General features: G+C 47.8%; 1 protein-coding gene across 4 annotated transcripts in view; it reads right to left on the reverse strand.

The window, feature by feature from the left end:
* LOC140403964 (protein kinase C and casein kinase substrate in neurons protein 3) overlaps nucleotides 1-24,558 on the reverse strand; it is a 93,727-nt gene that overhangs the window by 66,987 nt on the left and 2,182 nt on the right. The window contains exon 1 of one of the 4 annotated variants that reach the window (XM_072492260.1): nucleotides 3,031-3,147. The exons of the other annotated variants lie outside the window; for them this stretch is intronic. The gene's annotated coding sequence lies outside the window, so the exon portion shown is untranslated. Of the gene's footprint in view, nucleotides 1-3,030; nucleotides 3,148-24,558 lie in introns of those variants that run through there. 4 annotated transcript variants of the gene reach the window in all.

A 24,558-nucleotide genomic window follows, 5' to 3' on the forward strand; every position in this document is an offset into this window, starting at 1 on the left:
TTCTCCCCGTGTCTGCGTGGGTTTCACCCCCACAACCCAAAGATGTGCAGGTTAGGTGAATTGGCCATGCTAAATTGCCCCTTAATTGGAAAGAAAAAATTGGTTATTCTAAATTTATAAAAAAAGAAATGAAATGAAAATCGCTTATTGTCACAAGTAGGCTTCAAATGAAGTTACTGTGAAAAGCCCCTAGTCGCCACATTCCGGCGCCTGTTCGGGGAGGCTGGTACGGGAATCGAACCCGTGCTGCTGGCCTGCCTTGGTCAGCTTTCAAAGCCAGCAATTTAGCCCTGTGCTAAACCCACCCTTAAGCTTATCAATGGTCTGACAGCCACTAGTTTACTATGGGCATGCCGGCCAAGTGGAGGGGACCTTCCCCCCCCCCCCCCCAACTTTTATGTCGAGTGGGGTGGGGGGAGGAGAAGGAAGGGGATGCATGGACCCCCTTCAATGTAAAACTCAGCTTCATGAGTCAATGAATCCACATATAAGGAACCAGCAGTGGGTGTGGCTCTCTCTCTCCTCCCAGGTTGTGGTTTAAATCCCACTCCAATGACTTGGGCCCACGATCCAGGCTGACACCCCCAGTGCAGTGCTGGGGGAGAGCTGCACTCTATCCGGTGCAACCTTTTGGATCCAATAGTAAACAAGAGACCCCATCTCTCTCGGGCAGGTATAAATAAAATCCCGCAGCCCTCTTTAAAGAAGTGCAGGGGAGTTGTCCCTGATGTCCTGTATTTATCCCTCAAAAACCCAGCACCAAAAAGATGTTGTGATCATCTCATTGCTGTGGGATCTTGCTGTGCGTGTATTGGCTGCAGTGCTGCTTACGCTACAACAGTGACTACACTTCAAGGAAAGGACTCAACTGGCTGTAGAAGGCGACGTAAATACGAGTCTCTTTTTCCTTGTCGCTCTAGCTTTGAACCATGCTCCTTTTAAGCGCAGCCAATAACAGCGGAATGATTGTGCAACCCATGATATTGGGCAGGAGCACATCCAGTGACAGGACACTCATTCTTTCAACTGCTTACACATCACCGGTTGCGAACGCCCCTTTACAAGATCATGCATGTGCATATTTGACACCATGTTGAATTGATCTTTGTTAGTGTGCAGTAAAAGGTAGGGGAGGCTCAATTCCCGCTTGTAGCCCCCCCCCCCCCCCCCCAAATGCTCATTGTGCTCCTGAGTACAGCTCTGAGCAGGAGATGCTTTGACTAATTCGGTCCATCATTACACCAACCCCACCGGTTGACCAATGATGAGATTTGGCACTAAGTGCAGCCAGAAGCAGCCCCTTCTGAGGGGCCTCAAACTCCACCGTACAGGAGAAAAAAAACGGGCGCGTGGTTTGGAATCAACACCAGGTGCCTGAGGATTGCTTTGTGTGCCGCCGTGCTATGCAACACTCTCCGTGCCAAGGCCCCCAGGATGGCACCGGATGATCACACTGGCGGGAGGCTGCTGTTGTGAGGCCTACCAGCACTCTGCCCACTGGAGACAGAATGAAATCGATTGTGACGTGGACGTTTCTGACTCACTGACATTCATCAGCGCCCCCCCCCCCGCCACACACCAGAATTTGGAATGGTGTTGCACCTTAACCACAGAGCTAACGAGCTACCGCAATGCATGTGTTTTCAATCAGACGCTATCGTATCCCATTGGACCCAGTTAGAGCATTTAGAAAACTATACTGATTAAAAGCAGACGCTCAAAGCCACAAGAGTACGTCCTGAGCCAAGGCAGACACAGCAAGGCTTCAAATTTCAATGAACACGGGCGATCCTGCCAAAATAAAACCAACTCTTTCACTCCTCATTGGAATGCAAGGTAACACCGGCCACTTATAATTATCTAGCACCTTTAACGCAATAAAACATCCTGAGGTGCACCACAGGAGTGTTATAAAATCACATGGACAAAGAACCACATGAGCAGGTATTGGGTCAGATGATCAAAAGCTTGGTCAAGGAGGTAGGGTTTAAGGAGTGTCTTTAAAGGAGGAGAGGTGGAGAAGCACAGAGGAATGTAATCATGGTCAATGACTCACAAATCTCCTTCATGTTGCTTAGCAAGCAACTGCATCTAACGCCTCTAACCACACAGGGGTAGGATTCTCCCTTAGCCCTGTTTTGGCATTAGGAGAGTAGGATTGGATTTGAGTTAACGCATTCGGCTACAGGCCTTTGATTGGGCGCAGTTGTGCAATGATTACACTGTTCGACTGGCGACTCAGGAGTTGTCTGACTCAAAAGGGAGTTCAAGATCCACTCTTGAAACCTGAGCACAAAATGCAGTACTGAGGGGGTGCTGCACTGTTGGAGGTGCCCCCTTAAGGATGGGATGTTGAAACAAGGCCCTATTTGTCATCCTAGGGGGAATGTGAAAAATCCAAAGACAGCGTTACAAAATAGAGCAGGGAAGTTCTGCCTGCCCAACATTTATCCCCCAGCCATGGCGAAAAAGCAGATGACCTCATTGTCATTTTGCTCCCCAGGGAAGCTTGCTGTACACAAAGTGACTTCCCGTTTTCATACACTTCAAAACATACTTCATTCGTTGTAAAATGCTTTGGGACCTCCTGAGGTTATAAAAAGTGTAGACACAAGTCTTTTATGAGTTTAAAGTCTTACCACAGCACGTAATATAATCGATGTAATGAGTAGAGTTGTAATTAAGTCTAATCATTTGTGGCTAGCAACAGGAAATTCACAGTGATAGTTAGTTGTTGCGATGACTAGAATAAGGAACCTGCCACCCCTACTCAGTCTGGTCTTTAATTGACTCGAGTTTACTTTACGTTCAGTCCACACTAAGTAATTCACTCTTAATGCTCCCTGAAGTAAGCCTTTCAATAGTTTCAAACAAACGGTGCTAAAAAACCCTCAGCATCTTCTCAAGGCACCTGGAGGGAGACAAAGGGAGTGACCAGGCCAGTCTTTCGTGTCCTGGGAACAGAAATCCTGAGACAGTGCCAATTACCGACTAGCGTAGAATTGAAGATTTCTACTGTGTTGTACTTACGGAAGAACACTTCTCGGTTCTGCACCTGTCACAGTGCCTTTGTGCCTGTGTGGAGCTGTGGACAGGCAGCCGGCCTCTGGACTCTCCCGAAAGCAAGTGAACTAGGATAAGTTGTGACCTGTTTTCAGCGCTTAATTGCTTCTTTCATATTCCTGACAAACCGCTTCTCAGAAGTGCCTCTCTGTTTACATTAGTAAATACTGTTTCGTAAGTCTACAATTCTGCTGCTAGGACGAGGGAGGCGGGATCTGTAGTGTGAACACACTGGGGCCCTCTCATGAACGCTGGCCTCCCCAATGTCAGTGCCTTGGAGTTAACCCCTCAGGTGGGCTTAGCCCAAAATATGGCTGCCTCCGTCCAGTGGCTGCTTTGAGCTTGCCCAGAATGCACTTGGAACGTTTCAGGTTAAAAAGAAGAAATTGCATTTAAGTTGTGCCTTTCACAGCCTCAGGATGGCCTCAGGATTACCACCAATAATCATAGAACATACAGTGCAGAAGGAGGCCATTCGGCCCATCGAGTCCACACCAGCCTTGGAAAGAGCACCCTACTTAAGTCCACGCCTCCACCCTATCCCCATAACCCAGTATGGGTTACCACCCTCCCCGAACAGGCGCCGGAATGTGGAGACTAGGGGCTTTTCACAGTAATTTCATTTGAAGCCTACTTGTGACAATAAGTGATTTTCGTTTACTTCATTTTTTATTTCAGTAACACCACCTAACCTTTTTTCGACACTAAGGGCAATTTAATCATAGCCAGTCCACCTAACCTGCACATCTTTGGACTGTGGGAGGAAACCGGAGCTCCCGGAGGAAACCCAGGCAGACACGGGGAGAACATGCAGACTCCACACAGACAGTGACCCAAGCCGGGAATCGAACCTGGGACCCTGGCGCTGTGAAGCAACTGTGCCAGCCGCTGTGCTGCCATACTGCCCTCCAATAATGGTTGATTTCCAGTTAGTCAGTGCTGCAATGTGGGAAAAGGTGGCAGCCCCGCCTCCCCCACCAACCCATTTCGATAACCCAGTGTTTCCGCTCTCACTAATCTCTCCAGAAGTCTACTCCAAGTGCTTGTCACTCTTCCTGTGAAGAACTTCCTGACATCAGTCCTACGCACAATACTTGGCAGCTCAAGCAATCCACTGTCAGAATCTGAGATTCAGTGGAAAGTCTGATCTAATGCTGCTGCGAGGTTGCAAGCAGGGAAAAGGATAAGCCAGTCGATCGCCGATTTCTTACAACCTGCCGGCTTTATTTTGGACAAGAACAGGCACACAATATCGTCACATCTGCAATTGCACATCGGAGCGAGGGCGGCATGGTGGCACAGTGGTTAGCACTGCTGCCTCGTGGCGTTGAGGACCCGGGTTCAATCCCGACCCCGGGTCACTGTCCGTGTGGAATTATGCAGCAACCCCTCTGATGTGTTGGGTGCTCTGGATCCGTGGAACACATACAGGCCACCAACACTTAAAATAGTGCAACACTATTTTATTAAGTTAGAAACTGTTGAACATACTTTCACTGTGGGTTAACGCGATGGTAGATTAAACTAAAGACCTATGCCTGTCCTAACCAGTCTATGCACTCAGCACATGGTGAAGATCTGTGCTGTAAGCTGTAAGCTCTGTCTTCCTAGGAGGCTGCATCCTGAATGAGCGGGAACTCTGATGCCCTCTGTCTTTATAGTGCGTGTGCTCTAACTGGTGATTGGCTGCGGTGTTGTGTGTGTTGATTGGTCCCACTGTGTGTCCATCAGTGTGTGTGTCTGCACCATGATATACTGGTGTATATAATGACACCCTCCCCCCCCCCCCTTTCTTTTTTTAAAATAAATTTAGATTACCCAATTATTTTTTTCCAATTAAGGGGCAATTTAGCGTGGCCAATCCACCTACCCTGCACATCTTTATGTTGTGGGGGCGAAACCCACGCAGACACGGGGAGAATGTGCAAATTCCACGCGGACAGTGACCCAGGGCCGGGATCGAACCCGGGTCCTCGACACCGTGAGGCAGCAGTGCTAGCCGCTGCATCACCGTGCTACCTCTCCCCTCCCACCCCCCTTTCAATTTGAACTGATTTTCGCTGACCTTGCTTTTTGCCTCTTGTAGTTCAAAACCGTTACCCTATTCTCTCGCTGCACTGATCTCACCCTCCGCTGATTTTGCAGCGATTTTGCTTGGATTGCCGCTTACTTTCTCTGATGGCACAAAATGTGTTTCCAACTCGCGCCGATTTCGCTCCAGGTATCGTGATTTTACAACACTTTTTTCCATCAGTGTGGCATTGATCCCACTGATTTTTGCTGTTTTCATTGATTTGGGCATGATTTTGCTTCTGATATAGAGAGGAGTGGTGGCACGGACTCTTACGGCATTAGTAATCCTGAGGCCTGGGCTGATAATCTGCAGCCATGAGTTCAAATCCCATCTCGGCAGGTAGGGAAATTTAAATTCAATTTAGTAAGTGAATCTGGAATAAAAAGCTAATATCGGTGATTGTGAAACTATGAATTGTTGTAAAAACGCATCTGGTTCACGACATAGAACATTACAGCGCAGTACAGGCCCTTCGGCCCTCGATGCGCCGACCTATGAAACCACTCTAAAGCCCATCTACACTATTCCCTTATCGTCCATGTGTCTATCCAATGACCATTTGAATGTCCTTAGTGTTGGCGAGTCCACTACTATTGCAGGCAGGGCATTCCACGCCCTTACTACTCTCTGAGTAAAGAACCTACCTCTGATATCTGTCCGATATCTATCTCCCCTCAAGGACGGTGTCCTTTCGGGAAGGCAACCTGCCATGCGTATCCGGTCTGGCCTACACCAGTCCAAAGATGTGCAGGTTAGGTGAATTGGCCATGCTAAATTGCCCTTAGTGTCCAAAACGGTTGGGTAAGGTTACTGGGTTATGGGGATAGGGTGGAAGTGTGGGCTTAGGTAGGGTGCTCTTTCTAAGGGCCGGTGCAAACTCAATGGGCCAAATGGCCTCCTTCTGCACTGTAAATTCTATGATTCTATACACGTGACTCCAGGTATTTCCTTCATGCCATGTGATTCCCTCTAAAATGGCTGCGCCAACCACTTGGTTGTACCAAGTGGCTACACTTAGAACATAGAACATAGAAAATACAGCACAGAACAGGCCCTTCGGCCCACGATGTTGTGCCAAATCTTTGTCCTAGATTAATCATAGATTATCATTGAATTTACAGTGCAGAAGGAGGCCATTCGGCCCTTTGAGTCTGCACCGGCTCTTGGAAAGAGCCTACCCAAACTCAACACCTCCACCCAACACCAAGGGCAATTTTGGACACTAAGGGCAATTTATCATGGCCAATCCACCTAACCTGCACATCTTTGGACTGTGGGAGGAAACCGGAGCACCCGGAGGAAACCCACGCAGACACGGGGAGGATGTGCAGACTCCGCACAGACAGTGATCCAAGCCGGACTTGCGGCTTTTAAGAAAGATACTCACCAGCACCTTCTCAAGGGCAATTAGGGATGACCAATAAATATTGGCCTTGCCATCAACATCTACATTATGTGTGAAAAGAAAGTTACAAAACTAATGGGACTTCTTTTTAATTCTTTCATGGGCGTGGGTGGCTCGGCCAACATTTTTGTTCCCCATCCCTAATTACCCTTGAGAAGGTGGTGGTGAGCTGCCACTTTGAACCACTGCAGCCCATGTGGTGTAGGTGTACCCACAGTGCTGTTAGGGAGGGAGTTCCAGGATTTTGACCCAGTGACAGTGAAGGATTGGTGAAACAGTTCCATGTCAGGATGGCGTGTGGCTTGGAGGGGAACTTGCAAGTGGCGGTATTCCCGTGCGCCTGCTGCTCTGGTCCTTCTAGGGGTCAGGGTCACAGGTTTGGATGGTGCTGCCAAAGAAACCTTTGCGAGTTGCTGCAGTGCATCTTGTAGATGGTGCACACGGCTGCCGCTGTGCGTCATTGGCGGAGAGAGTGAATGCTGAAGGTGGTGGGCGGGGTGCCAATCAAACAGGCTGCTTTGTCCTGGATGGTGTTGAGCTTCTCGAGTGTAGTTGGAGCCACACTCAACCAGGCAAGCGGAGAGTAACAAAAAGTTTAACTCTGGGATAACCCAACGTTGCATTAACACAGTCTGGAATCCCACTGATGTGAATGGAAGAGAGGGTGGAGAGAAGGGGAGGGGGTGGTTTTGTGTTGAGCAGGACTCATATGTTGATTGATCTTGCATATAACTACCTATCAGCTGTTAGAAATATGAAATTGAAGCAGGAAGTGCTGAAGGTATTTGAGGGCAAAGACTTAATTGGCATTTCAGATTTTTTTTAAAAAAAATTTTATTGAGGCATTTATATATTTACACATCAAACACAACCATAAATCAAAACAAGGCAACAGGGCTGCAAGTGATCAAACCAACTAAATACCTAACACCCTGCCATCTCTGGGCAAAGCCCTCCACAGACCCTCTCAAGGCGAACAGTATCTTCTCCAGCCTAAGAAACTCTGCCAAGTCACTCATCCACACCCTGGGTTTCGGTGGCCCTGAGACCCTCTATTCTCTTTTTAAAATTTCTTTTTTTTTTAAAGTTTAGAGTGCCCAATTCATTTTTTCCAATTAAGGGGCAATTTAGCGTGGCCAATCCACCTACCCTGCACATCTTTGGGTTGTGGGGGCGAAACCCACGCAGACATGCGGAGAATGTGCAAGCTCCACACGGACAGTGACCCAGAGCCGGGATCGAACCTGGGGCCTCGGTGCCGTGAGGCAGCAATGCTAACCACCGCACCACCGTGCTACCCTCCACATCCCTCTCTTCTAATAAGCTCCGTCTCCGGGCTACCAGGGAGGCGAAGGCCTAGACATCGGCCTCTCTTGCTCCCTGGACTCTCATACATTTCAGATCTAACCCTGAATCAGAGCAGATGCTTTTTTCAGCCCCGTTGTCTGTCAACAATCACTGCACACGCTCACTTATAAACCGGTGAAGGATCTCCACCCAACACGATGGCCCACTTTATTTCAGACGCTGACTTGCTGTGGAGTTTCTGTTTACATCTCCTCCCAGCCCTCAAACCCAGCCCCGTAATGAGAGGCTGTATATTTTTGGTGCTGACCACAACCTTGGATGGGTTAATCATTTTTTTTTGTTGTTGCTATATCCCTCTCATGCCAATAAAAACGAACATTCCAGCCAAATCTGCTTTGATGAAGATTTTCCCTTTTTTTTTTCTTCCCCCGATCGCCGCAATGCTACTAATCAGGTCAGGGCAGGGGTGGAAATTAAACTGGGTTGATTCTTGGCCCAAGTTCTAAAACCCAAACTCTTCAGATTGAAATGAAAAACCGCCTTCAAAAGTTTCCAGTGTCCAATAATGTGCAATTTTGCTCTGCGCCCCAGTTTTTCTTTCCCTCAAGGCTCAATCTCATTGGGCGAGGCTCAGCCACACTCTGTCCAAACCAAGTCCACTGCGTCATCCAGTGCAGCGCTTAATTTGAGCCGAGGTGGAGTAATGTTGGCTTCAAAACTGACAACGTAGACGACGGGCTGTGGGAAGCTGGGAGACTGACAATTTTCTTTTTCTCTTGCCAATGCTCTGGCTCCGTGCTGGTGTACATCTCCAAGGGCCATTAACAGCCTTCCTAATACCTCACACAGCTGGCCACTGCCTGAGTGTCGAGCAGCAGGGGTTGGATGTTGATGCTAACACCAAAGGACTTGACGGCAAGACCTGACCCTTCCCTCACCCAATGTCAAAACACTGGACGAGTGATCCGTATTGAACAACGGATGGGGAATGGAACCTAAGACCCTCCAACTTCCATGGTTGAACAAAAGGTCTCGTCCCTCTTTTTTTTATGGTTCGTCCCCCTTGTTGGATCTCCCACACTGGCACCATTCCAATCCTAGAGAACGAAGGCAAGAGGGGGTGACCTGCCTCTCCGACATCTGCGAATGCTAGATCGAAACTGGTTACCAGAAGATGGTGCTTCCAATTCCCTCATTCCTGGTATGGAAGTCCCTGACCTCCTATGTTGGCATCAGGCCTACTAGCGATCCTGGAGTACTTTGCTCAAATGGTCCTTGTGAGTGCCTCAACCAGTGATTATCGACATGACCTCATTGGCCATAGAAGACAGGCATCTTAGCCAATCTTGACTCTGTCCTTATCACCTGATGTCCACACACACACGCACTGCCATGGGATAACAATCTGGACTGGGAGCTTGGCACAGATGGCGACTTGAACCAGAGTCCCTATCATTTACCACGTGGGGATTGTCTGCAGTGTGCCAAGGTCAGAGGGCAAAGCACTGACTCTTGCGGGGCCATCCGGAGAGTGGCGGAGGTCACGGGCTCATGCTCCAGGACCATGGGTTCAAATCCCACTATGGCAGTGAATAAAATTGACATTTAATTAATAAAATCTGGAATGGGACACTCGTATTGGTAATGGTGACCATGACAATATCATTGATCGTCGTAAAAACCCATGTAGTAATATAATCAGGGCCTAGTTTTAAGGCCAATTAAATTGGATATCTTAAATTAAAGAATTGGGCACTTTAAAAACCACAGTCTGCAGAAACCTGCTGAATCCGAATGTACAGAACTCAGTCAGGCTGCCGGGGCCTGTCTGAAGCAGCCCTGAATAACCCGTCAAGTAATTATCGCTGCTACTTGAGATGCACTGGCCTATTGTCCACAGTTCCTGATATCCCATCAAGCAATCATTGCTCCTCCCAGGGCGAGCTCAGGTGCCCTGTCAACAGGTCATCAACCAGCCCATTGGGCACTGAGACTCTGCCTCCTGAGACTCCATTAGCTGAAGGCCAAGAGCAGGTGGAGAAAGGAGGTGGGTGGCAACAGAGGGAGAAAAATAGGCATTCCAGACCTGAAATGAAATGAAATGAAAATCGCTCGTCACAAATAGGCTTCAAATGAAGTTACTGTGAAAAGCCCCTAGTCGCCACATTCCGGCGCCTGTTCGGGGAGGCTGGTACGGGAATTGAACCGTGCTGCTGGCCTGCCTTGGTTTGCTTTAAAAGCCAGCTATTTAGCCCTGTGCGAAACAGCCCCTATCTGGGGGAAAAGGACTGGAAGAAAAGACTGGGAGCAAAAAGATTCGAAGCAAAGACTCGAAGCTTGGTGTAAGCTTGGAGGTGACCTAGAAGGAAGGAAGCAAGCAACAGCCAGCGAGAATCACTTTTACAAAGAAGAAGCAGAGGGACTCGGGGATCGGATCTACAGCTTACCAAATCACCTTTACGGGTAGTATAGTCGAATCCTGGATGTTTCTTGTATATATAGTGGGTAATTTATGGGTTAACTATATTTAATAAAGTGTGTTGCATTATATCTGTGGACTATTTTGTTCTACTCATAAATAAAGACACCTGGGTAAACTTTAATTAAAGAGTTGGTTACGGGCAGCACGGTGGCGCAGTGGTTAGCATTGTTGCCTCACGGCGCCGAGGTCCCAGGTTCGATCCCGGCTCTGGGTCACTGCCCGTGTGGAGTTTGCACATTCTCCCCGTGTCTGCGTGAGTTTCGCCCCCACAACCCAAAGATATGCAGGATAGGTGGATTGGCCACGCTAAATTGCCCCTTAATTGGAAAAAATGAATTGGGTACTCTAAATTTAAAAAAAAAAAGAGCTGGTTGAAGTAGCTGAATTGGACAGATACACCACCCATCTGGTTCACTGATGCCCCTTTAGGAAGGAAATCTGTCATTCTTCCCTGGTCTGGTCTACATGTGACTCCAGGTCTACAGCAATGTGGTTGACTATTAGTTCCCCTCTATAATGGCCTAACAAACCACTCAATTCAGGGGCAGTTAGGGATGGACAAGAAATTCTCGCCTTGCCAGCGATGTCCACATCTCCGTAAAAGAATAAATAAAGGTGTCACTCTGTGCTGATGAAATCTGAGCTCCCAACATGTTTAGGTAATGCATTTTGGAAGATCTAATGCAGGTAGGGAATATACAGTGAATGGTAGAACCCTCAAGAGTATTGACAGTCAGAGAGATCTAGATGTACATGTCCACAGGTCACTGAAAGGGGCAACACAGGTGGAGAAGGTAGTCAAGAAGGCATATGGCATGCTTGCCTTCATTGGCCGGTGCACTGAGTTTAAAAATTGGCAAGTCTTGTTGCAGCTGTATAGAACTTTAGTAGGCCACACTTGGAGTACAGTGTTCAATTCTGGTCGCCACACTACTAGAAGGACGTGGAGACTTTAGAGAGGGTGCAGAAGAGATTTACCAGGATGTTGCGTGGTATGGAAGGCATTAGCTATGAGGAGAGGTTGAATAAACTTGGTTTGTTCTCACTGGAACGACGGAGGTTGAGGGGCGACCTGACAGAGGTCTACAAAATTATGAGGGGCATAGACAGGGTGGATAGTCAGAGACTTTTTCTCAGGGTAGAGGGGCCAATTACTAGGGGGCATAGGTTTAAGGTGCGAGGGGCAAGGTTTAGAGATGTACGAGGCAAGTTTTTTACTCAGAGGGTAGTGAGTGCCTGGAACTCGCTGCCGGAGGAGGTGGTGTAAGCAGGGACGATACTGACATTTAAGGGGCATCTTGACAAATACATGAATAGGATGGGAATAGAGGGATACGGACCCCGGAAGTGTAGAAGATTTTAGTTTAGACGGGCAGCATGGTCGGCACAGGCCTGGAGGGCCGAAGGGCCTGTTCTTGTGCTGCACTTTTCTTTGTTCTTTGTTCTGAACCCTCAGAAGGGGTTTAAAAAGACCTCTAACCAGTTGGCTAGCAGTTCCGATGGAAAATAATTGATCAGAGGTCAGTGGGTCAGATTAGAACATAGAAAATACAGCACAGAACAGGCCCTTCGGCCCACGATGTTGGGCCGAACCTTTGTCCTAGATTAAGAACAAATTAATCTACACCCCATCATTCTACCGTAATCCATGTACCTATCCAATAGCCGCTTGAAGGTCCCTAACAAAGAACAAAGAACAAAGAAATGTACAGCACAGGAACAGGCCCTTCGGCCCTCCAAGCCCGTGCCGACCATACTGCCCGACTAAACTACAATCTTCTACACTTCCTGGGTCCGTATCCTTCTATTCCCATCCTATTCATATATTTGTCAAGATGCCCCTTAAATGTCCCTATCGTCCCTGCCTCCACTACCTCCTCCGGTAGTGAGTTCCAGGCACCCACTACCCTCTGCGTAAAAAACTTGCCTCGTACATCTACTCTAAACTTTGCCCCTCTCACCTTAAACCTATGCCCCCTAGTAATTGACCCCTCTACCCTGGGGAAAAGCCTCTGACTATCCACTCTGTCTATGCCCCTCATAATTTTGTATACCTCTATCAGGTCGCCCCTCAACCTCCTTCGTTCCAGTGAGAACAAACCGAGTTTATTCAATCGCTCCTCATAGCTTATGCCCTCCATACCAGGCAACATTCTGGTAAATCTCTTCTGCACCCTCTCTAAAGCCTCCACATCCTTCTGGTAGTGTGGCGACCAGAATTGAACACTATACTCCAAGTGTGGCCTAACTAAGGTTCTATACAGCTGCAACATGACTTGCCAATTCTTATACTCAATGCCCCGGCCAATGAAGGCAAGCATGCCGTATGCCTTCTTGACTACCTTCTCCACCTGTGTAGCCCCTTTCAGTGATCTGTGGACCTGTACTCCTAGATCTCTTTGACTTTCAATACTCTTGAGGGTTCTACCATTCACTGTATATTCCCTACCTGCATTAGCCCTTCCAAAATGCATTACCTCACATTTGTCCAGGTTAAACTCCATCTGCCATCTCTCCGCCCAAGTCTCCAGACAATCTAAATCCTGCTGTATCCTCAGACAGTCCTCATCGCTATCCGCAATTCCACCAACCTTTGTGTCGTCTGCAAACTTACTAATCAGACCAGTTACATTTTCCTCCAAATCATTTATATATACTACAAAGAGCAAAGGTCCCAGCACTGATCCCTGTGGAACACCACTGGTCACAGCCCTCCAATTAGAAAAGCATCCCTCCATTGCTACCCTCTGCCTTCTATGGCCTAGCCAGTTCTGTATCCACCTTGCCAGTTCACCCCTGATCCCGTGTGACTTCACCTTTTGTACTAGTCTACCATGAGGGACCTTGTCAAAGGCCTTACTGAAGTCCATATAGACAACATCTACTGCCCTACCTGCATCAATCATCTTAGTGACCTCCTCGAAAAACTCGATCAAGTTAGTGAGACACGACCTCCCCTTCACAAAACCGTGCTGCCTCTCACTAATACGTCCATTTGCTTCCAAATGGGAGTAGATCCTGTCTCGAAGAATTCTCTCCAGTAATTTCCCTACCACTGAAGTAAGGCTCACCGGCCTGTAGTTCCCGGGATTATCCCTGCCACCCTTCTTAAACAGAGGAACAACATTGGCTATTCTCCAGTCCTCCGGGACATCCCCTGAAGACAGCGAGGATCCAAAGATTTCTATCAAGGCCTCAGCAATTTCCTCTCCAGCCTCCTTCAGTATTCTGGGGTAGATCCCATCCGGCCCTGGGGACTTATCTACCTTAATATTTTTTAAGACACCCAACACCTCGTCTTTTTGGATCACAATGTGACCCAGGCTATCTACACCCCCTTCTCCAGACTCAACATCTACCAATTCCTTCTCTTTGGTGAATACTGATGCAAAGTATTCATTTAGTACCTCGCCCATTTCCTCTGGCTCCACACATAGATTCCCTTGCCTATCCTTCAGTGGGCCAACCCTTTCCCTGGCTACCCTCTTGCTTTTTATGTAAGTGTAAAAAGCCTTGGGATTTTCCTTAACCCTATTTGCCAATGACTTTTCATGACCCCTTCTAGCCCTCCTGACTCCCTGCTTAAGTTCCTTCCTACTTTCCTTATATGCCACACAGGCTTCGTCTGTTCCCAGCCTTTTAGCCCTGACAAATGCCTCCTTTTTCTTTTTGACGAGGCCTACAATATCATTCGTCATCCAAGGTTCCCGAAAATTGCCGTATTTGTCTTTCTTCCTCACAGGAACATGCCTGTCCTGTATTCCTATCAACTGACACTTGAAAGCCTCCCACATGTCAGATGTTGATTTGCCCTCAAACATCCGCCCCCAATCTATGCTCTTCAGTTCCCGCCTAATATTGTTATAATTAGCCTTCCCCCAATTTAGCACATTCATCCTCGGACCACTCTTATCCTTGTCCACCAGTACTTTAAAACTTACTGAATTGTGGTCACTGTTACCGAAATGCTCCCCTACTGAAACATCTACCACCTGGCCGGGCTCATTCCCCAATACCAGGTCCAGTACCGCCTCTTCCCTAGTTGGACTGTTTACATATTGTTTTAAGAAGCCCTCCTGGATGCTCCTTACAAACTCTGCCCCGTCTAAGCCCCTGGCACTAAGTGAGTCCCAGTCAATATTGGGGAAGTTGAAGTCTCCCATCACCACAACCCTGTTGTTTTTACTCTTTTCCAAAATCTGTCTACCTATCTGCTCCTCTATCTCCCGCTGGCTGTTGGGAGGCCTGTAGTATACCCCCAACATTGTGACTGCACCCTTCTTATTCCTGATCTCTACCCATATAGCCTCACTGCCCTCTGAGGTGTCCTCTCGCTGTATAGCTGTGATACTCTCCTGAACAAGTAGCGCAACTCCGCCTCCCCTTTTACATCCCCCTCTATCCCGCCTGAAACATCTAAATCCTGGAACGTTTAGCTGCCAATCCTGCCCTTCCCTCAACCAGGTCTCTGTAATGGCAACAACATCATAGTTCCAAGTACTAATCCAAGCTCTAAGTTCATCTGCCTTACCCGTAATGCTCCTTGCATTAAAACATATGCACTTCAGGCCACCAGACCCGCTGTGTTCAGCAACTTCTCCCCGTCTGCTCTGCCTCAGAGCCACACTGTCCATATTCCCTAGTTCTCCCTCAACGCTCTCACCTTCTGACCTATTGCTCCCGTGCCCACCCCCCTGCCATACTAGTTTAAACCCTCCCGTGTGACACTAGCAAATCTCGCGGCCAGGATATTTATGCCTCTCCGGTTTAGATGCAACCCGTCCATCTTATACAGGTCACACCTGCCCCGGAAGAGCTCCCAGTGGTCCAGATAACCGAAACCCTCCCTCCTACACCAGCTGTTTAGCCACGTGTTTGTCTGCTCTATCTTCCTATTTCTAGCCTCACTGGCACGTGGCACAGGGAGTAATCCCGAGATTACAACCCTCGAGGTCCTGTCTTTTAACTTTCTGCCTAGCTCCCTGAACTCCTGCTGCAGGACCTCATGCCTCTTCCTGCCTATGTCGTTAGTACCAATATGTACAACGACCTCTACCTGTTTGCCCTCCCCCTTCAGGATTCCCTCTACCCGTTCGGAGACATCCTGGACCCTGGCACCAGGGAGGCAACATACCATCCTGGAGTCTCTTTCACGTCCACAGAAGCGCCTATCTGTTCCCCTGACTATAGAGTCCCCTATAACTATTACTCTTCTGCGCTTTGACCCTCCCTTCTGAACATCAGAGCCAGCCGTGGTGCCACTGCTCTGGCTGCTGCTGTTTTCCCCTGATAGGCTATCCCCCCCGACAGTATCCAAAGGGGTATACCTGTTCGAGAGGGGGACAACCACAGGGGATTCCTGCACTGACTGCCTGCCCTTTCTGGTGGTCACCCATTTCTCTGCCTGCACCTTGGGTGTGACCACACTTACATAACTGCGATCTATGACGCTTTCCGCCACCTGCATGCTCCTAAGTGCATCCAATTGCTGCTCCAACCGAACCATGCGGTCTGTGAGGAGCTGCAGTTGGGTGCACTTTCTGCAGATGAAGCCATCCAGGACGCTGGAAGCCTCCCGGACCTGCCACATCTCACAGTCAGAGCACAGCACCCCTCTAACTGACATTGCGTCAATTAATTAAAATTAAAATTTGTCTTTTTTTTTTTATAAATACTTTTTTTTTTTTAAATTACAAAGTTACTGTCAACTATCTGTTTCCTAGCACTAGATTTCTAATAGAAACGTTTTCGACTCAACTACTTCCACAGGCAGTGCATTCCATGTCCCCACTACTCTCTGGGTAAATAACCTACCTCTGACATCTCCCCTATATCTTCCACCATTCACCTTAAATTAATGTCCTCTTGTAATGGTTTGTTTTACCTGGGGAAAAAGTCTCTGACTGTCTATCTATTCCCCTGATCATCTTATAAACCTCTATCAAGTCTCCCCTCATCCTTCTCCATTCTAATGAGAAAAGGCCTAGCATCCTCAACCTTTCCTCATACTACTCTCCATTCCAGGCAACATCCTGGTAAATTTCCTTTGCACCTTTTCCAGAGCTTCCACATCCTTCCTAAAAGAGGCGACCAGAACTGTACACAGTACTCCAAATGTGGCCTTACCAAAGTTTTGTACAGCTGCATCATCACCTCACGGCTCTTAAATTCAATCCCTCTGTTAATGAACGCGAGCACACCATAGGCCTTCTTCACAGCTCTATCCACTTGAGTGGCAACTTTCAAAGATTTATGAACATAGACCCCAAGATCTCTCTGCTCCTCCACATTGCCAAGAACTCCACCGTTAACCCTGTATTCTGCATTCATATTTGTCCTACCAAAATGGACAACCTCACACTTTTCAGGGTTAAACTCCATCTGCCACTTCTCAGCCCAGCGCTGCATCCTATCTATGTCTCTTTGCAGCCATCAACAGCCCTCCTCGCTATCCACAACTCCACCAATCTTTGTATCTTAGGAGGGGGAAGAAATTGTGGAGGGCAAAAGTAACGTTCTGCCTTATCAGGTCCTTGTTGGCCACCTTAGATAGAAAGTAGTTGCCAGCGGAATGCCAAACTTTTTTTTTAAATTTAGAGTACCCAATTATTTTTTCCAATTTAAGGGGCAATTTAGCGTGGCCAATTCAGATACCCTACACATCTTTGGATTGTGGGAGTGAGACCCGCGCAGACACGTGGAGAATGTGATTAAGAAAGCAAATGGAGTTTTGTCCTTCATTGCCAGAGGAATGGAGTTTAAGACGAGGGAGGTTATGCTGCAATTGTATAAAGTGTTAGTGAGGCCACACCTGGAGTATTGTGTTCTGTTTTGGTCTCCTTACCTGAGAAAGGACATACTGGCACTGGAGGGTGTGCAGAGGAGATTCACCAGGTTAATCCCAGAGTTGAGGGGGTTGGATTACGAGGAGAGGTTGAGTAGACTGGGACTGTACTCGTTGGAATTTGGAAGGATGCGAGGGGATCTTATAGAAACATATAAAATTATGAAGGGAATAGATAGGATAGATGCGGGCAGGTTGTTACCACTAGTGGGTGAAAGCAGAACTAGGGGGCATTGCCTCAAAATAAGGGGAAGTAGATTTAGGACTGAGTTTAGGAGGAACTTCTTCACCCAAAATGTTGTGAATCTATGGAATTCCCTGCCCAGTCAAGCAGTTGAAGCTCCTTCATTAAATGTTTTTAAGATAAAGATAGATAATTTTTGAAGAATAAAGGAATAAAGGGTTATGGTGTTTGGGCCGGAAAGTGGAGCTGAGTCCACAAAAGATCAGCCATGATCTCATTGAATGGCGGAGCAGGCTCGAGGGGCCAGGTGGCCTACTCCTGCTCCTAGTTCTTATGTTCTGATGTGCAAACTCCACATGGACAGTGACCCGGGGGCAGAGATCGAACCCGGGTCCTCAGTGGCGTGAGGCAGCGGCTCTGACCACTGCGCCACCTTGCCGTCCTGGGAGTGCCAAAACCAAAGTCTGAAGGGATGGCTCTTTCCATGGCTCTTTTGTTTGTCAGCTCTTTGGTATTTCACCCAATAACTGTTCTTCAAGAGTAAATCTGGAGAGTGAGGAACAACAGGATGGTTCAGCATGAACCGCAATGGAGCTGACCCAGTGACAATGTGCATAAATGCACTTTGCATGATTGAGACCATTTTGTTTCTCTGCAACCTGGGAACACAGAATCCTCTCACCTTCCCTACGTCCTTGGTGCGAGCCAAGGCTCGGTTGGAAGCACTCTTGCTTCAGAGCCAGGACATTGCAGGTTCAAACCCTGCTCCAGACACTTGGAAGACCAATTCAAGGCTGACGCACCCCTGCAGTACCGAGGGAGTGCTGCACTCTCTGAGGTGCCATCTTTTAAATAAGAGGTTGCTCTCTTGGGCAGATGTAAAAAGATCCCCTGCTACGACTGGAAGGGGTACAGGAAAATTCTCCCCTCTGTCCAGGCCCCGCACATACTCTCATGACAAAAAACAGATAGCACATTGCTGTTCATGGGACCTTGCTGCATCTCACTCCAAAAATGTACTATTTTTAGGACGGATGCTTTGGGATATGCTGAGGTCATGAAAAACACCATAGAAATGCTAATCTCTAAAGTGGTGCACGTGAAACTGGACCCGGGCCCTCGGGAGGCCATATTCGGGGTGTTGGCCCAGCCGGGGTTGGAAACGGGCGCGGAGGCCGATGTTGTAGCCTTCGCCTCGTTGATCGCCCGATGGTGGAGATCAACCTCTCCACCCTGTGCCCTGGCGTGGCGGGGGGGGGGGGGGGCCTGCTGGAGTTCTTAACGCTTGAAAAGGTCAAATTTGAACTGAGGGGAAGGATGGAGGGGTTCTGCAATTCATGGGCGTTATTCATTATGCACTTTAGAGAATTGGATAACATCGAACATTAGGGGGGGTTGAGGGGGGAGGGGGGCTGTATGTGTTAATGGTGACTATGGGCGATTCCTGATTCCTTTTTGTCATTTATGTTAACATGCGGGCCAATGTCTTGGGTTTGGTGGGAGGATGGGATCGTTGTTATTGATATGGGGATTGACATTACATTCGTTACTGATTATCGTTTATTGTTGGATATAAATTTGGGAGAAAATGTGAAAAAGGAGAATTTAAAAAAAAAATCTTTTTAAAGAAATGCAAGTCTGCTCTTTTATACTATGCCTGAGACCAGCTAACCTGGCACAGCCCAGAGTACAAATTTGGCATTTTCTGCCAGTCTGGCTCAGTCCGCCACCATGTGATGCTTGTACCAGATGAGTCATTGGAGAAACTTCCACTCTGTTACAACAGATTGATTGTCCTGGAATGTCAATCTTATTGCCTTATAAGCCTCTGGGAGCATTGAGAAGGTAAGGAAAGTCAGAGGTGAGAATAATCCACTTGGCCCATTCCATAACAGACGCAGAAACGGACTCCTAGCAACTTGGCGTCCTTTGGCAGCGGCACAGCGCTGCCCTTTGTCAATATTTGTAAACACTCTGACACCGTGCTAGTGGCGTTTGTGAACACATTACCGTGAAGTGTGTTTAGGGCCTGCAGAGAAATGGGAGAGGTTCAGAAAATGAACTGACAGTGATATAAGGATGCCTCAGGGCAGAGGCCTTAATTACGGCCATGGTGGTGACCGAAATGAAAAGGATAAATTTATCTTGCCGTTTTCCTGATTACTGTAGTTATAATTTCATCTCGACGGGAAGTATCTGCAATTATTTGACCCGAGTTTCATCTTCGTGATGAGGTTGTGAGGCACTTAACCACTTTCAGATATATTTGGAACACTAATATGAAGCAGACATGGGTGTGAGAGTGCATGTGTACACAACAGACACTGCGCACACATAGGCTCGAGCCTGCAAAAGCAAAGTGCTGCTTGGCTCACTGCAATTGCAGATATTTACTGGATACCAAAATGGGAGGAAATTATTTTGATGTTGGAAGGGTTAATCCCGCTCTCCCATCAGTGGGAGTTTGAGCATTAAATTCCGCGAGTTCACATTCCTCCACAGCCTTATCTCTATCATTTCCTCCCAACGGGATCTCTATACCCCAAAAGATCTCAGATCTTTCCTGCACCCTGATTTTGTTTGCGCCGCCCTGGGCCTCCGTACCATTATCTTCCAAGGCCCTAAGCTCCAGAAGTCCCTCCCTAAACCTCTCACGTCTCTCTCTCTCTCTCTTCTTTCAAGTCAGAAGAACACAAGAAATATCACTCCTTAAAGTCACTCCTTACTTACAATCTCCCTTATGCTCTCCTATCTCCACCTGTGCTGCGGCGTCTAATTTTTAAAAAATAAATTTAGAGTACCCAATTCATTTTTTCCAATTAAGGGACAATTTAGCGTGGCCAATCCACCTCCCCTGCACATCTTTGGGTTGTGGGGGTGAAACCCACGCAGACACGGGAAGAATGTGCAAACTCCACACGGACAGTGACCCAGGGCCGGGATCGAACCTGGGTCCAATTCTAACGGATGATGTCCCTGCGAAGCAGCTTGGGACATTTTACTACACTGAGGGCGCCGCATAAATGCAGGTTGTTGTTGCCGGTCCCACGCAAGATATCCTTTTGTTTGTCAAACTTAATGCTACTTGAAAGAGGCTTAACCATCAATGGACTTTGAGCGTTACATTGGCTCTTCAAGGAAATGTGCCTCAGGAAATTGCAGGGGCCCAGCCCTGCGATATTTCTGTCTGTTGAAATGAATGCGATGGGAAAAACTCCACAGGGAGCCGTTTTAGGAGATGCTCTTACCATGAGAGTTCTGGTTTTGGGGATTTATACCTGAGAGAAAGTGTCAGAGCTTCTCGCCCCACATGGCCATGTCATCCAGTCTGATTATGGGTGAAAAGGGGGATGGATTATGGGTGAAAAGGGGGATGGATTATGGTGGAGATGGGGAGATGGTAGAGACAGCTTGCATGACATAACCCAGCTCACTAAAGGCTCTCTTGATGATGTGCTGAGTAAATACACCATCCACGCTGGTCCTGAACAACACTAATCAGGTGATGTGTTTTTTAAATTCATTCTGAGGATGTGAGCATGACTGGCAATTTTCTGCCCGTCCCTATTTGCCATTGAGAAGGTGGTGGTGAGCTGCCTTCTTGAACTGCTGCTGTCCATGTGGTGTATGAACATCAGCAGCGCTGTTAGGGAGGGAGTTCCAGGATGACTGCACAATGTTCAGCACCATTCGCAACTCCTCAGATACTGAAGCAGTCCGTGTCCAAATGCAGCAAGACCCGGGCAATATCCAGGCTCGGGGCTGACAAGTGGCAAGTTACATTCGTGCCACAAAAGTGCCAGGCAATGATCATCTCCTACAAGAGAGGACCTAACCACCGCCCCTTGACATTCAATGGCATTACCATCACTGAATCCCCCACAATCAACATCCTGGGGGTTACCATTGATCAGAAACTGAACTGGTTTACTCATATAAATACTGTGGCTACCAGAACAGTCAAAGACTAGGAATCCAACAGCGAGTAGCTCACCTCATGACCCCCCAAAGCCTGTCCACCATCTACAAGGCACAAGTCAGGAGTGTAATGGAATACTCTCCACTTGCCTGGATGAGTGCAGCTCCAACAACACTCAAGAAGCTCGACACCATCCAGGATAAAGCAGCCCCGCTTGATTGCTCCCCCTTCCACAAACATTCAAACCCACCACCATCGATGAACAGTGGCAGCCATGATGACCTGCAAGGTTCCTTGGACAGCACCTTCCAAGCTCACGACCACTACCATCTAGAAGGACGAGAGCAGCAGATAGCTGGGCACCCCACCACCTGGAGAATCCCCTCCAAGTCACTCACCACCCTGACTTGGAAATATGTTGCCGTTCCTTCACTGTCGCTGGGGCAAATTGTGGAGTTTGCACATTCTCCCAGTGTCTGCGTGGGTCTCACCCCCACAACCCAAAAAGATATGCAGGGAAGGTGGATTGGCCACGCTAAATTGCCCCCTAATTGGAATTTAAAACATTTTTTTTACACCAATTCAAATAATAATCTGCCTTCCTATTTTTGCTACTGAAGCGGATAACCTCACATTTATCCACATTATACTGCATCTGACATTTATGTGCCCACTCACTCAGCCTGTCCAAATCCTGCTGAAGCATCTCTGCATCCTCCTCACAACTCACCCTCCCACCCAACTATGTATCATCTGCAAATTTGGAGATAATGCATTTAGTTCCCTTGTCCAAATCATTAACATCTCTAGCACGGATCCCTGCGGTACCCCACTAGTCACTGCCTGCCAATCAGAAAAGGACCCATTTATTCCAACTTTTTGCTTTCTGTTTCCTAACCAGTTTTCTATCCATCTCAAGATACTACCCGCAATCCCATGCGCTTTAACTTGACATAGTAATCTGCTATGTGAGACATTGTCGAAAGCCTTCTGAAAAGTCTAAATAAACCACATCCACCGGTTCTCCCTGCTCAATTCCACTCGTTACACCTTCAAAGATTTTGTCAAGCATGATTTCCCTTTCGTAAATCCATGCTGACTTTGTCTGATTACACCACTGTTTTCACACCATCTCCTCAGCCAGGTACTCATCTGATACATCCTAATATTTCTACTGTGACTAGCACGTCACACTATTAGTAATCCTGAGATCACTACCTTTGAGGTCCAACTTCTCAACTTTCTTCCTAATTCCGTTTATATTTTGCTTTCGGCACCTCATCCCTCTTTTTTTTACCTCTGTCGTTGGTACCGATGTGCACCACGACCACCGGCTGTATCCCTCCCCCTCCAGAATGTCCTGTACCCGCTCTGAGACATCCTTGAGCTAGCACCAGGGAGGCCACATACCATCCTGGAGTCTTGTTTGCGCCCACAGAAACACCTGTCAATTCCCCTTACAATCGAATCCCCTATAACTATTGCATCCCACACATTTTACTCCTCCCCTCTGCAGCAGAACCAACCATGGTGCAACAGATTTGGTTGTTGCTGCTTTCCCCGAGAGGCCATTCCCCTCAACAGTATCCAAAGCGGGATATCTGTTCTGCAGGGGAATAACCACAGAAGATTCCTTCACTGCCTGCCTAGCTCTCTTGCTCTGTCTGGTGGTCACCCATTCCCTTCCTGCCCGTGGAGTCTAAGCCGACGGTGTGACCACTTCTTTATAGGTGCTATCCACCACACTCTCCGCCTCGCAGATGCTCCACAGTGTTCCCAGCCGCCGCTCCAGCCCAGAAACACGGGTTTACAGGAGCTGCAGCTGGAGACACTTCCTGCACTTCCAATGTACCTATGTCCCTTTTCCTTCCAGATGGTAGAGGTTGTGGGTTTGGAAGGTGCTGTCGAAGGAGCCTTGGTGAGTTACTGCATCTTGCAGATGGTGCACGCGGCTGCCACTGTGCGGCGATGGTAGTGGATGGGGTGCTGATCCCTCTTTTGTCCTGGATGAAACCATTTGATCCATAAGACCATAATACACAGAAGCAGAATTAGGCCACTCGGCCCATCGAACCTGCTCCGCCATTCAATTATGGCTGATATTTTTCTCATCCCCATTCTCCTGCCTTCTCCCCCTTAACCCTGATCCCCTTATTAATCGAGATCCGCTGTCCGTTGAAGATTTTGTCTTGCACTCATAGAATCCCTACAGTGCAGAAGGAGGCCATTCGGCCCATCAAGTCTGCAGCGACCCTCTGAAAGAGCACACTATCTTGGCCCACTCACCCACCCGATCCCTGTAACCCCTCCCAACCTGCACATCTTTGGACAGTAAGGAGCAATTTAGCATGGCAAATCCACCTAATCTAAGCTAGGACAGTAATTGGGTGTTAAACGTAACCTTGTTGTCTTTGGGCTAAAATAGGGGAAGACTGACCAAGCCTGACTATCGAGTGACCTTTTTTTGGAAAGAGTATATGAATGAGCTCAGTCTGAGGACATAATTAAGCTCAGATGTGATGCCCCCCATTGAGAATAGCTTGTTGAAACTGACCATTTAGAATTGCATGTGAACCGCCATTTTAATGAGATGGAGTGGGGGGGGGGGGTGCAGCTGACTTTTATTGGACCAAAATCCAACAGGAGAAAAGATAAGAAAATAATAATGATTAAATGCTAACATAACAGATGTTTCAGAATGCATTGCTTCTAGTTGACATATGAATTATGGAAAGATTAACGCTGATGTAATCAGTGGTTTCCAAATAAATCTGACTGCATATAAAGGCCATTTAAGCACGTTTAAGTTTTAATTGGATAAAATTCATTCTGAGGATGTGTGCGTCCCGGGCACTTTACTGCCGCCCGTCCCTAATTGCCCCTTGAGAAGGTGTTGGACCACGACAGTCTGTGGAGTGTAGGTACACAGTTTGATACAAGCGAGTGGCGTTCTAGGCCATTTCAGAGTCAACCTCATTGCTGTCGGTCAGAGACCAGGTAAACATAGAACATACAGTGCAGAAGGAGGCCATTCGGCCCATCGAGTCTGCACCGACCCACTTAAGCCCTCACTTCCACCCTATCCCCGTAACCCAACAACCCCTCCTAATCTTTTTTTTTGGTCACTAAGGGCAATTTATCATGGCCAATCCATCTAACCTGCACGTCTTTGGACTGTGGGAGGAAACCGGAGCACCCGGAGGAAACCCAATGCAGACACGGGGAGAACGTGCAAACTCCGCACAGACAGTGACCAAGATGGCAGATTAATGAACCCTA

This window comes from Scyliorhinus torazame, chromosome 29, assembly GCF_047496885.1.
Source record: "Scyliorhinus torazame isolate Kashiwa2021f chromosome 29, sScyTor2.1, whole genome shotgun sequence".
Classification (NCBI taxonomy): Eukaryota; Metazoa; Chordata; class Chondrichthyes; order Carcharhiniformes; family Scyliorhinidae; genus Scyliorhinus; species Scyliorhinus torazame.